This window comes from Bubalus kerabau, chromosome 5 (genome assembly GCF_029407905.1).
Source record: "Bubalus kerabau isolate K-KA32 ecotype Philippines breed swamp buffalo chromosome 5, PCC_UOA_SB_1v2, whole genome shotgun sequence".
NCBI lineage: Eukaryota > Metazoa > Chordata > Mammalia > Artiodactyla > Bovidae > Bubalus > Bubalus kerabau.
Genome location: NC_073628.1, coordinates 113,204,749 through 113,219,226, shown reverse-complemented (window position 1 = coordinate 113,219,226; position 14,478 = coordinate 113,204,749). Strand labels below are relative to the sequence as shown.

Genomic DNA, 14,478 nt, shown 5'->3' with positions numbered 1-14,478 from the left:
ACATCTCAGAGTCAGCTTATCAGATGGGTTCTTAAACTTTGAAATGATATGAGTGTGGTTGTCACAGGATTTTGCAGTTCTTCTAAGTTGGTAATAATGGTTTTAAAGAAATAAGTAAGAAAGAATTTCCTTAAATCAGCTGCTGATGTCCTGCCTGTGCTAGGAATGGTCTAAGTCATTGTTCTTTGGGTAACTCTAAGTTGATAGATGTCACATAGGGTATTCTGACACTGAGCATTAAAATAAATGTCCTTTAGACTTCAGCAAAATATTTGGCAAGGTCTTCCACACAAGCCTCCCAGACTTGATGGAAGGAGACAGCAGAATGTTGGCCCAAGAAGTAGATTCATATGTGGTTGAAATTTGATAGTGATTCTAATCATATTTTTATTCAATCACTTTTTCAATGTCAAAGGATATTTATTCTGAGCTTTACCATGTGTCAGACACTTCTCTAAATACTGAAGATGTACTCTTCACCAAAGTAGACAAAGCCCCTACTTTGTCTTCATGGAGCTTATATTCTAATGCCACAAGGCTCTTCCCTGTTTGTCCTACAAAGCCACAGTAATGAAGACAGCACACTACTGGCATAAGGATAGATGTATATAAATGGAATGTAATTGAGATGACAGAGATAAACCCTTATGTTTGTAGACAATTTTCTGATAAGGGTGCCTGGGCCGTCCAATGGAGGGGCAGTGGAAATGGTGCTAGTACGACTGTTAAACTGCATATCCCACGCACAAGAGTGATTTGAACCCTTATCTCACACTAGTGCAAAAAATACAGTGATTTAATATATAAACGTAAGAGCTAAAACTACAAAACCTTTAGAAGAAAACACAGGTTTAAGTCTTTGTGACTTTGGATTAGGCAATGCTATGGCACTGAAACCACAAGAAACAAAGGAAAAAAATCAGATAAATTGGACTTCAAAATTCAAAACTCTGTGTTTCAAAGAATAACATGGGGCAATTGAAAACACAACCCACAGGGTAAGAGTAAATATTTGCAAATCATGTATCTGATCAAGAATCCAAAAGACTTTTAAAAATCATGTATCCAAAAAAGATATAATGAACTATAGCTCAACAATAAAGACTAGTAATCCAATTAAAAATTGGGCTAAGATTTGAATAGACATCATCCAAAGAAAATGTACAAATGATCAATAAGCCCATAAAAAGATGCTCAACAGCATTAGTCTTTAGGGAGTTACAAATAAAAACTATAAAGAAATACCACTTCATAGCCACTAGGACAGCTAAAATCAAACACAGTAATAAGTGTTGACAAGGATGTGGAGAAATCAGAACCTTCATACACTGCTGATGGGAATGTAAAATTGTTTCGCTGATACAGGAAATGATTTGGCATTTTTTCAAAATAGTTAAGCATAGAGTTACCATATGACCCAGCCATTCCACTTTTAGGTATATGCACAAGAGATTTGAAAACATCTATCAGTGAGAAAATTTACACATAAATGTTCATAGAAGCATTATTTATAACATGCAAAAATGCAAACAATCCAAGTGTACATTTTTTGAAGAATGAATAAACAAAAATGTGTTATATCCATACAATATACTAGTATTTGATCATACAAATGAAGTATTGATAAGTGCTACAACTTGGATGCATCTTTAAAAACATTATGCTACATGAAGGAAATCAGACACAAAAGATCATGTATGACTGCATTTATATGGGATGCCCATAATAGGCAACTCCATAGAGACTCCATAGAAAGTAAATTAGTGGTTGCCAGAGGATGGGGGGATTAGGGATGGGGACTGCTAGTGGGAATAGAGTTTCTTTTTGGCATAATGAAAACTTTCTGGAATTAGATAGTAGTGCTGGTTGTATAACTTTGAAAATATATTAAAAATCACTTGATGGTACAATATACAAGGGTAGATTATATGGTATGTGAATTATATCTCAATAAAAATGTGTGCTTATCATAATTACAGGTTACTTGAAACTAGCAAGGGGAATATTTGCATTGGATGGCAAAAATGGCAAAGTCAGTACTCAGAAAAATCTTGATGATTGGAAAGATGGGATGAATCTGACAAGGTAAAATTTCGTAGGAATAAACATAGAGTCTTAAAACTGCATTCAAGAAAAACAACTAATAACAGCCCTATAAAAATAATTCCAGGCTTTACTTCACAGAGAGCTTGATGGGAGTCAACAGAATGTCACATCCTAAAAGGTTAATGTAATGTTTGCAGCATTAATAGAAGTATAGTTACTCCAATGAGAGATTAACATCATTTCTTTTGAGCTGGTCAAATGACACCCAGACTTCTGAGGTCAGTTCTGGTTGCTGTGATTCAGGAAGTATCTAGTTAGTGGGTGACTCTAGGCCAAATACATGTTACAGTTGGCTTTTACAAAGCCTGTTTCTCATTGAAGGCATTTTGGTAAGATGGGCCTCTTCTTTCACTCCCAGCCCTATGACTCCTTCATTACTATAAGCAGGGCCACACTCATACATTTATGTTACCCACCTGCTCCTTATTAACATTTGAGTTTAGTCTTCTTTCCATCCACTCTTGAAAACAAAGGCAGGTAAAAAGAATAGTAAAGGAGTCCCAGAAGATGTTGAAAGGATGAGGAACAATTGAATGAACTAGTTCCGTTTCATCAGAAAAAGATCTGGAAACCACTGGAGCAGACTTCAAATATTTGAAGGTCTTTCATGTAGATGTAGGAAAAGACTAATGAATACAAGGGATTGATGGATTGAGGCTTCAGAGAAGGAAATGGTTTGACTCAAAGTAGAGAGCATTTCAACTGAGCTCCCTGTGGATGGGTGGTCTTTATTCAAAGGTGGAGTGTTGCTTGAGCTTTGTTGGCACAAGCCAGATGACCGTTTAAATGGAATTTATGATCAGATGGATATAAGATCTAGATGACTTTTGTAATCTCTTACAGTTTTAAGATTTCATCATGATATTAATTATCTCTCAAGCTGCCCTCCTGGTTCATGTATTAGACACACTACCAAGAGACTGCAAACATAAGACTGCCTCAGGAATCTTTATCCTTTAGGAAGCTCACAGTCAAAAGAGAATACCAACACCATGGAGTTCTTCTGAGGATTAAACAATTTAATGTTAGTAAAGGAAGGTCTGTGTCTAGCACATAGCATAAACTCAGCTAAATGTTAGTGATGTTTTAAATAAGGGAAGACAGAGAAACTAAATATAGTAAATGCATAGATATATGCATATATATAGTAGATGTGAGTGTGGATATATACATATATAGTAGATGAACAAAGTGCTATTGTGTAGGTCACTGATTGTAGGGAGTGTCCTTCATCTAGGGCCTTGTCCTATGGTGATGGTTGGCTCTTATAGTAAAAATGAATTGTAGAGATGATCAGTTTAACTGTGTATAGGTCATGACTTTCTAAATTGATGGGACCTTTGTCATGTGTTGTGTAGAGTTGTGTTGATTGGGTTGCACTGATGCTAGTGGTGGTGAGTGAGTGGTGTTTCACAGGTGTATACATTTATGCTCATGTGAGCTGAGTTAAACTAATATGTGAGCAACTAGTGATTTTGGTGGTAGAAGTGAAGCTGCTGCTGCTGCTAAGTTGCTTCAATCGTGTCCGACTCTGTGCGACCCCATACACAGCAGCCCACTAGGCTCCTCTGTCCCTGGGATTCTCCAGGCAAGAATACTGGAGTGGGTTGCCATTTCCTTCTCCAATGCATGAAAGTGAAAAGTGAAAGTGAAGTCGTTCAGTCCTGTCCGACTCTAGCGACCCCATGGACTGGAGCCTACCAGGCTCCTCCATCCATGGGATTTTCCAGGCAATTAAAGGAAATCAGAGCTTTGTTCAGCTACTGACTGTTTACACCCTGGGAAAAGTGACTTGTTTTCAGTGACTTCTAATTTCTGTTTCAGTGTCTGATTTCAAGCCCTTTTCTAAGGGTCGGTTTTGATGGGGTTTGTCGGGTTGTGGAACAACCTCAGCTAGAGCTGGGGAGAGGGTGATGTGCAAGTGCAGAGCAGGGCTTGCACTGGGGCAGTTCAGGGAAGAGGCCATAGGGTGAGTAAGAATAGATATAACTCATTCTTCATCTGTCTCTGTGTGAGTTATGAGTGTGTGTGAGAGAGGGTGGTGTGGGTAGGTATGTGTATCCTGGGGAGCATCAGATAAGGTTTCTAGCATTCTGGACTTGGGAAATTGAGAAGTGCTTGTACTTGTTGACCTTATTTGCCTTAAATGTTTTCCAGGTGTAGTGTCCCTATACTGCCTCGTTCTGTGTGTCTCTCTTTCCTTCCCATCATAGCTATGGAACAAAGATGAATACATTAACTAACAGAAATGGCTTTAACCACCCTCCATAGAAGCCTTTGTTATTGGAAGGGTCAAGTCTGGTCCCATTCAGAAACAGTTCATAAACACTCATGGGGCCATCAAGAACCACCTGGTGGCGTGAGCTCCCCACTGAGCAGGAAGACTCTTGGCATCAAACAGAGTGTGGTGATCTGGAAGCCTCCATGCCTCCACAGTGATGAGATTAGGCAAGGGCTCCTGGGTCACCTCCACTGCTCAGAAGGACTGGCTGTGTTGGTTACATAAACCAAGAAAAACCAACATCCTCTTTTGCTTGCTCACTGCCCATGGATCTGATGCCCATTGTCCCTCCCATAAAGGAGAAGGGAGTGTGGTGGGGGGAGAGAGACAAGAGACATGCAATAATTTTTTGGCTAGTTCTGACTCTAGGCCAGGCAGGGCAGCTCATATCCACTGAGTTTTCTAAACCTTCATGGAAGAATTTTGATGTTTTGACTACTGTTTTTTTTTTTTTTTTTTTTTTGAAAAAGGAAGAAAGAGAAGGAAAAAGGCAAGAGAGAAGAAAAACTCTATGTGTGCTTGTCTATATTTACAAGTTTAGAGGAGGGTGTGCAAAGATGTATTTTGAACTTTACTATTAGCTACTCTCCAGGAGTGGAATTGCAAGATAGAGGCGTAGATGTTCATTTTCTTAGACTGAGCATGCTACATTTTAAAAGAGAAATGTTTAAAATAATTTTAAAAATAAGTACTATCAACAGTGTCTTCCCGGGTGGGTCAATGGTAAAGAATCTGCCTGCCAGTACAGGAAACAGCAGGTTCAATCCCTGGGTCAGGAAGATCCCCTGGAGAAGGAAATGGCAACCCACTGCAATCTTCTTGCCTGGGAAGGCCCATGGACAGAGGAGCCTGGCTGGCTACAGTCCATGGGGTTGCAAAGAGTTGAACACAACTTAGTGACTAAACAACAACAGCAACATCAACAGAATTTTTTTTAAAAAGATGAATGTATCACCTTTTGGCTTATTGTTAACTTAAAAATACATGTATTTTCCCCTGCGTATGTCCTGCCTGCCTCCTTGATTTTTTGATGGTGACGCTAGCTGCGCCCAGTGAAGTGTCTCGTCAGGCACAGGTTGGCACAGCCATGCCAGCTTATCTGTGTCTTTGGCTTATGGACCTGATTCTCAAGCTCAAGAAAACTGCCTGTGTTTCATCCCTTGTGAGATAGGGAGCACCAGAAAGCTTGGCTGGGCACTTAGGAGTGAGTATTATTCAACTCTGGCAATGGAACTTTGTCTTGGCTTCTCAGCCGTGGCAGCAGCAGCAGGCAGGCCGGCATCTCTGTAGGTAGCAGTCGGAAGCCTTCCATTCTCTTTAGGTGCTTAAGTAGATTTCCAGTTCAATTCTGTCACATCTGAGGGGTTCAGATATATTTTCAAAATCCAAGCCTTTAGGCTTGTACTAAACTGAAACTCTGAGGCACATCAGGTTGGTTCTTCATCACTAGGACTGGAGTTGAAGATTGAAAAAGATTAGGTGATAATAATACCTTACAGGTATACAACTTCTTTAATCTAAAACTCTTGCAAACAGCTCAGCAAACCCCAGGACCCAGAGCCCCGCTCAGCCAGTGTTGATATGCAGCCATGCCCTAAACGAAGCCACCTCCAGGGTCAGCAGGCCACCCTCAGAGAGACCTTAACTCCCAATGTCACTCGAAGAGGTGAAAATGAAGACTGCATCTCCCAGCAGCAGCAGGGACACTTTTTTGAAGCAAAATGCAATTACCAGAGTAGGAACCGGCCTTGCACGTGGAGATTAACACTCCCTAGCTTCCACCAGCACCTTGGGTTCTCTGAACAGCTTTGGCAAAATTTGGGGTTTTATGCTTCCATCCAAAAGCTGGCTCCACGTGAAACATGGTTGAGGGCTGCAGGCCACAGGGACATTGATTCATTGCAACGAGGGGAAAGGGTTTACCAGTATTTCTTGTAAGCCTAGGCAGCTTGAGGGTGGAGGTGGGGATCAGAGGAGATTCACAGAGTCTGAAGGTGGAAAAGGAGGCTGTGGTAACCTCCAAATAATAAATGATGTCCAGGCTCTTGCTGAACCGGCAGAATTCCGCATATGGCTTGCTGAGTGCATCGCTGAGGATGGGTGACTCCTCGTGGTCAGCATCACAGGTCCTATTTCTAGTCTTGGTATCTCAAGAACATCAGGGAAAGGTGCTTTTCTCTTCTGGGCAGGTCTCTCATGCAATCAGCTCCGGGGTATGAAAATTGGCAATTTTTGTTTTGCCCTGGTCCGGAACCCTGATGACTTCCTGCAAGTCACTGCCTCTCCCGGTGCCTGATTCTTCACTTGCGGCACAGAGAGGTTGTACTAAATCAGGATCCTGACAAATGGTGTCTCACAGAGTCCTAGGGAGTTCACTAACAGGCTTCAGCTGCTCTCAGGAGGGCGGGGAGATGGAAAAGATGGGACGCTGGGCCTATTATCCCTACTGGGATGAGAACCACTTTGCTTTTATCTTTGTTGACATAGTAAGCATCTCAATAAAGGTTTCTTTTGAAGAAAGAGTTTTGCTGTTGAAAAAATGTTGAGAATAGTTGCTATTTTGTAGTTCTCTCCAGCTATAATAGCCTGCACCCATGCAAATAGCTTTGGCAGTTTTACAAACAAAACACCCAGTGTATTCACATTTGTTGCCAGAGAAGACACCTAACAATCTGTGGTGTCAAAATAAAAGCTATTATTTTCTTTTCATTAAAAACTATTTATCGATCATAGTAAAATTAGAGGAAACACACAAAACATAATAAAGAAGAAATTTAGACTCTCCCATAACCTCACTCTCCAGAGATGAACTATAAACATTAGTTACATGTTTTGCCAACTTCCTGTTCATACAAAATTGCTTTTCAAAACCTGAGATCATCTTTTACACGATTTTTTAAAAGTCTGAAAACACTGTGTGGCGAATCACTTACAATGTAAGGTTAAATGTTCATTGAAACATGATGGTTAATTGTATTTACTGTCATATCCTAGTTCATATGTCCATGCCATCATTTATCCATCTTTTTTCTATTGCTGAGCATCTAGATGGATTCCAGCATCTGCAAGTTAAATTCTAAGAGGAACATGTTTGCAGTAATTGTTTTACCACTGTATATGTATTTCAGGTTATGGCTGTTTCCCATCTTGACGTTTGTGTTTATGTTTAAAACCAGTTGACATGAAAAGAAAGCTAAAGGTGGAGAAAGGGGTTGGTTCAATGATCCATGGGACAGTAGAGAAGATAACACCAGAGAGACAAGAAGTAGGCAAGAAAAACACTAGGAGAAGATGTGTGGAGGAAGAGGAGGGTTTCTCTGCCCTTATGGAAGACCAGAACATCTGACAACCTCAATAATACAGAAAAGCCTTTGGGTCAGATCGTAATTATTGAGTGAAAAAATATTCCATTTCTGAGAAACACAAAATTAGCCATGGAGAACCCCCCTGAGCAGTATCCTGAGGACTTTGAATAAGAATCACCTGGAGAGTGAAACAACCTTGCTGATTTTGACATTGCCACGAACTTGGGTTAAACTCTGTTATTTTATCATTTAATGAAGGAGTTCCAGTAAATCAGAACATTTTCCGAGAAAGACGCCAGACCACCTAAAAGCCACTGAGAGAGTAAAGGGTGCCTACAAGATACTTGCAGTGTTTGTTAAGAACCTGATAGAAACTTTGCCCCTGCTATTGAAGAAAAAGATAAAGAGAAAAGCAGGGAAACTCACATATTCCATTCCTCTCTGCCAACCATTCTGTGAAGCAGGCTTTTTATCTCTACCACCTCTCATAAAAATCCTTGGAGGCAGGGGTTTTGCAGGTGCCCTTTACTGCCTTAGCTGCATTTTACAGGCAAGGAATCTAAGGCTTATATCAGTTAAGTAGCCTGTCCAAGGTCATAGGGCTAGTAAGCGACAAAGTGGGATTCAAATTCATACTGCCGGTTTTCAAAACCTGTGATCTTGTCACTGGGCCACATAACCCCAGGTATCTATGTCTTTGAATAAAAAGAGAAAAAGAATAAATTAATTCCCCAATAAATATGTTTGGTAAACAGGAATATAAATATGATTCAAGGTTTCAAATCAAATTTTCTTTTTAAAAAGTGAAGAAAGAGAGCTTTAGAAACATAGGACTATTTCATCTCTAAGCTCTCCTCCAACATATACAACCAGATGCTTTTCTTTCATATCTCTTTAGGTGTCAAGGAGCATGAGAAATCCTTTAGTCACATCACCTTGTTTTATAGATGAGACACTAGACTCCAGAAAAAGGTCATTGATTTATTCAGTATCATTTGGGTGATTAAAAGCAGAACTGAATTAAGAATCAATGTTTTCTGTGATCAAAGAAGGCAAGTGTAAGTAACACCAAACACAGTACCTGGCATGGATTAGTACCAGTCATTCAATAAAGTTCACCCCTTATGTTTCCTCTTTGCTGTCCCATCCCTTCTTCATTCAGCCATCACTTGCTATGCCCAGGCCATGAATTCAAGAGGTTCTTGGCCCAGTTAGAAGACTCTCATGCAAGTGCTTTTTTGCTCACACCCTATATCTTTGGGGAAGAAACTGGATGTTAATGGATTAAGAAGTACAAGTGAGAATGAGTAGAGTAAATGAATTCATAGGCTCAAGTTTTGAAAGATTGAGCAGTTAATGAAAGGGAGAAAATCAGAAAAGTCAGAATTAAGATCAGAAGGTTTTTCTTTTTTGGCAGAGACAGAGGTGAGAAGGACTTTTAGCATTGTTTTAGACCAAGGAGGAAGAAACACTGGAAAGATAGATTGAAGGTAAAAGAGTCAGGAGAGCAGAGCAGAATCTTTAGAGGTAGCAAGTAAGGGAGAAGTTACGGGCCCAGGGAGAGGGGTTGAACTTTGAGAAGAAGAAGAACAAAGAATCCCTTTAGGCTGGAAGGGGTATGAAAAGAAAAGTGCAGGTAGGAAAAGTCTTGAAGTGAAGGGCAGGGAAGGTAACCAAGTTCTCTTCTCCCGAAGATGGACTGAGATGGGGATAACAGGTTTGAGTTATGAAAGCAAGACTTGAGCTCGGATGTTCCCACTCTGGAGATTTTTATCTAGAGGGGAGCATGTTCTCTGGCACCTCTGTGATTGGGAAGATACAGAAAATATGTAAGAGCTTACATAGCAGCCTCTGCCTTTAGTGGGAGATGTGCAGGCCGTGGAACTGTGGTAGCGCTTAATTAGCTGGTTCTCTCGTCCTTGGTCCACGTGGTCCATTTGCCTTTCTTTGCTCCTGAGTGGAAACTGTGAACCCTGCAACCATTCGCTCCCTGCTGGTTTCAGAAGGATGACTGGGAGACCTTCACTCCCCCACGTGACCGGGAACGGAGGCAGCGCTGTGCTTTGCAGTCAGAGGCATATGGCGCTTCAGAGGTAGTGGTCACGTCTCTGAAGGTATTATTAGGAGGCTCCAACCTAACTACTTTCCATCTCCGCAGAAGACAGAGCTGAAAGGAGCAGGTTTAAATGACAGCAACAGGGGGATTTTCTCAGACAAAAGAAGAAAAGCATCTTAGTAAGTTAAGGTAAGTATGCTGTGGAGAGGATTTGGAGGATGTAGAACACCTAGCCCTAGAAACCTCCAGGGCCTCATTTGTCTGGGTACCTGCGATGTAGAAAAGCATCCCACAGGGGTTTGCTCCAAGTGGGTTTAAGACTCCCTTACAGTTATATGTTTCATTTATAACCTTGATAACCTGACCCCAGGTGGTGATTGCTGAGAATGGTCCAGTTTAAGGAGACCATGTTCCCAACAGAGGATTTGGGGGAGAGTTACACACACACACACACACACACACAACAAGGGAGAAAGAACTCTTCTATTGCTTTCCTGGTGTATAAATGACTGTCTCAAGAGGAAAGTATTGTATTCCAGGGGTTAGAAACCTAATACCCCATCACAGTTTTGTAAAGGGAAAGCCCATTGGTTGCATTTTCGTTAATTTCTGACTACACTTGTAATTCTTAATTTCTAATAACTAAAAACAATGTTTTTATTTTTAACTTTGAAGTGAAACATTTTTCTTAATGGCACTTGACCTAATTTGGCATGGAGAAAAGAATGATGCTTCTGGACCTACAGATTTCCTACAGCAATTTTAGAAAATCTGGAGGGTTGCCATCTTCTGATACTGAGTGGTTCCAGAAAGAAGACTATAGATTATTACTAGCGTTGAATTTGAGTGTGATCGGCAATATATTTTATGCTCTGCCCAGACAGCCAAAAACACACGGCTCTGGACTCACTAATAATAAAGAAAATATACTGATCCATGGTCAGTTGTTGTCATCAGGTCACTAAACCTATTTCTCCAAGTATAAAATGAGACTATCTTGCCTCTCAGTACAAATGTAATAAAATCTAGTAATGCAACCATGAAAATAAGCACTGGCCCATAACCCGAGGGCTTAAGAAGTCAAGGCTAATGAGAAACGGGCAGTATACAAAAATTAAATTGAATTTCTGCCTCTTTATCTTGAGTTTAATAGGAATTTGGGTGTATTTTTCTGTAGAGAACATCCTCATGTGCTTTAAGCAGGTGGGATGTGGAAAAATAGGAAATATGGTGCATTGATAAGAAGAAGAGGGGGTAAAATTATAAAAGGGGCTATGGACAATGAATATGTAATGGTGCTAATATTTCAAATCCTACTAGTACCAATACCTTCGGCCAGACTGTAGTGGCTGAGCTGCCTCCAGTGTCAGGAGAGAGAATAATGAAGGGAAGCCAGGAGTATTTAACACAAGGTGCTGGTGTTATTCTTCTGGTTTGTATCAAAAACACCTACCCTGAACAACTGATGAGTGGGAGGGAAATACATGGTATTGTGGCTCCTTTGAAGGGACGAGAAGGGTCACGTCCTGGCACTGAGACTGGCCCTTGTTTCCACTTGCCTTTTCTTCTGCTCCAAAGTCTCCCAGCTGTACTCTTTGTATGTGTGTCCTTATGACAGAAAGATCAAGGGGCCACTTCAGAGGAGCTTAAACTTCAAACAGCCTTTTTCCAAAAATAACAAAGGAGGAAGAAAGAGCCGTCTGTGAGCGAAAGCCTGAGCCAAATAAAAAGGCATGGAATGAGACGGTGTAGAGGTGAAAGTCACCCAAGACAGCCCGGAAGCCCACTCCTCTCACTTAACAGGAGAGGAAATTGAGGCCCAGTGAGGCCTTTCCCTTAAAGGACGGTGTTGTCCCTGTTCTCATCATTGCCCCTGACCCTTACACACTGCACACTCGCAGGTGAGTTCATCCATTCCCATGGCTTCACCTTACCATCACTTGTACATGACCCCAGAGGATCTATTTCCATGCACCCATCTATGGGGCATTCCTACATGGAGGTCCAATGTGTAATTCAAAGTCAGCATATCTGCACCTTCACTCCCCAGAAAAGCTGCTCCCCAGGCCTTGTTTCCTCTCTGGGTGAATGGCGTAAACCTCACACTGGCCTCTCAGGGTTATCCTTCCCTTCATCCCCACATCCAAGCAGTGATCTAGTCTGTTAATTCCTCCTGTCCCATTAGTCTCCTGTCTTTTCCGGCTTCTTTCCATCGGGCAAACCCTTAACTCCTCTTAGCTTGAAGACTCTGTAGTGGTTGATCTTCCTGACTTTGATCTCAGCCCATCTGGTTTTTACATTCCAAAAGCACCTTTCTAAAAGCCTGAATCAGGTCTTGTCTTTCCATTCCCTTCTTCCTGGAGGATAAAGTTCAAACTCATGCCACACAGTATACTCTGTAATGTGACCTCCAGTGATCTCATCAGCATATGATAGCCTGCCAAGTGCCATCTTGAAGTTCTAGGAGGTTGCCTTGCTATTATTACATGGCTCTGTAGCATGGAGTGGGCTTCCCTATGGCTCAGATGGTAAAGAATCTGTCTACAATGCAGGAGACCCAGGTTCGATCCCTGGGTCAGGAAGATCCCCTGGAGAAGGGACTGACAACCTACTCCAGTATTCTTGCCTGGAGAATTCCATGAACAGAGGAGCCTGGTGGGCTACAGTCCATGAGGTCACAAAGAGTCGGACACGACTGAGCAACTAACATGCATAGCATGGAGTACCTTCTCTTCAACACATGCACTCTGCTGGGATAGCCACAATTATCTTTAAGCTTAGTGTAGATACCATCTTTTCTTTTAAACCATTCTGATACCCTCTCCTTAGGAAGATGGGGCTACTCTTTCCTTATACCCTTACTCCATCCTGGGAGCCAACTTATTAGAAAAGACCTTGATGCTGGCAAAGATTGAGGGCAGGAGGAGAAGGGGGCAACAGAGAATGATATAGTTGAATGGCATCACTGACTCAATGGACATGAGTTTTAACAAACTCCAGGAGATAGTGAAGGACAAGGGAGCCTGGCATGCTGCACCCCATGGGGTTGGAGAGAGTCAGACACGACTTGGCAACTGAACAACAACTACCATTCTGTATATACGTCTCCCATAGCCCCTTTATTGCATTCTTGGTTGTTGGTGTTTCCCTGTCCATTCTGGGATGTAAACTCCTTTGAAGCAGGTTTATTCATATTTGTAACCTTTAGCCTCTGGCATTAAGTTGTGTGTGTGTGTGGGTGTGTGTGTGTGCATGCACGCACGCGCACTCTTTGTGTGCTCAGTCACTAAATTGTGTCTGACTCTTTGCAACCCTGTGGACCATAGCCTGCCAGGCTTCTCTGTCCATGGAATTCTCCAGGTAAGAGTGCTGGAGTGGGTCGCAATTTCCTACTCCAGGTGGCATGAAGGTAGGATTCAATAAAATACCTTCCAAAGAAACAAATGAATGCAAGTACACAGAGCCCACTAGTGATTCAGTCAAGAGAGAGGTCCCTGGTTTTCCTTTTTCTAGTTCCTCTTTTCCTGACGATATGTATGATAGTCTTGGTAATGAAATGGGGCACTGACACATGAATAGAGAGATCAATGGAACCTGCTGCCCAGGGAGAAGACCCTGGCATTTAAAGTGGTACCATCAATGCATTTTCTGTACAAAATTGAGCTTATTTTCAAGTTAAAATGTTGGAACTCACAAAACTAATTGGAAGTAAGTGAAGACCAATCTTCACTTTCTAGATTTGTTTTCTTTCTCTTGTGGCTCAATTATAGTTTAGTTGTCCAAGAAAACTACAGATGTGAAAGGTGCACACGTGTATTAAGTGCCTGCCGTACACTCACATATGGTTTCATTTAAGCCTCATGCACCCTTCGAAGTGTGTATCTGCCTTTTACAGATGAAGACACAAGCTCCGAGGTGATGCAACTTGCATCACATGACCAGCAAATGTCAGAGTTGGGAGTCTAACCACGTCTCTCTGATTCTAAAGTCCATTCTCTTTCCCTTTCACTACACTTCCTCCCTAGGGAGACAGAACAGAATTAGGGACATAAAATCTCAAGAAGTTTCACTAAAAGACATTCCTCTGTGACTCCAATAACAAATTGGACTGAAGAGGCAGGAGCTGTGAGTGCCAACTCTTATCCTATTGCATGGTATGATACTGAGAAAGTCCATTAACCTCTTTTTTTTTTCTTTTATTTATTTATTTTAATTGGAGGCTAATTACTTTACAATATTGTATTGGTTTTGCATTAACCTCTTATTTCCCATCTCTTTATATTCACAAATACAGGACACACAGACTTTCCTCATCAATCACTCAGTTAATGAAAAAGAGTTTCTTCATAAGTGAATTTGTATCATTTGTTCCAGAAATGCATTTGCTGCAATGATTAAGCATAAAAGTGACCTTATTTCTCTAAGAAACTAGTACTGGTCTAAAGGAGATAAGACAGCTGGTCTAGTGAAAATTAAGCAGTGGATAAAAAAAAATTGATTCCCTTTTTATTTAATTTTATAAAAAGTCTTCTTTGGGATGTGTGATGCCAATATTCTTTTACCCCTGGTGATAGGGCAGAAAATGGAGAAGAGAAGAGATGCTTAAGAGGAGAAGAGGAAGGACACAAGGAGTGTGGCTGTTGAACGTTTTACCTGCCAAATTGATTTTTTCCCTAGGTTTAATAACTCCAAGGTGGAAATTGACATTTTTGCTTGAGCATTAAACACAT

At 41.2% G+C, this 14,478-nt stretch overlaps 1 long non-coding RNA gene across 1 annotated transcript; it reads right to left on the bottom strand.

Moving 5' to 3' along the window:
• Nucleotides 1–5,265: 5,265 nt before the first annotated feature.
• On the bottom strand, nt 5,266–7,194 carry LOC129653256 (uncharacterized). Its single transcript, XR_008715018.1, has 2 exons — nt 6,119–7,194; nt 5,266–5,839 (listed from the first exon to the last, which is right to left on the bottom strand). It is a non-coding gene; the product is annotated as an uncharacterized LOC129653256 (long non-coding RNA).
• Between the last annotated feature and the right edge of the window lie 7,284 nt (nt 7,195–14,478).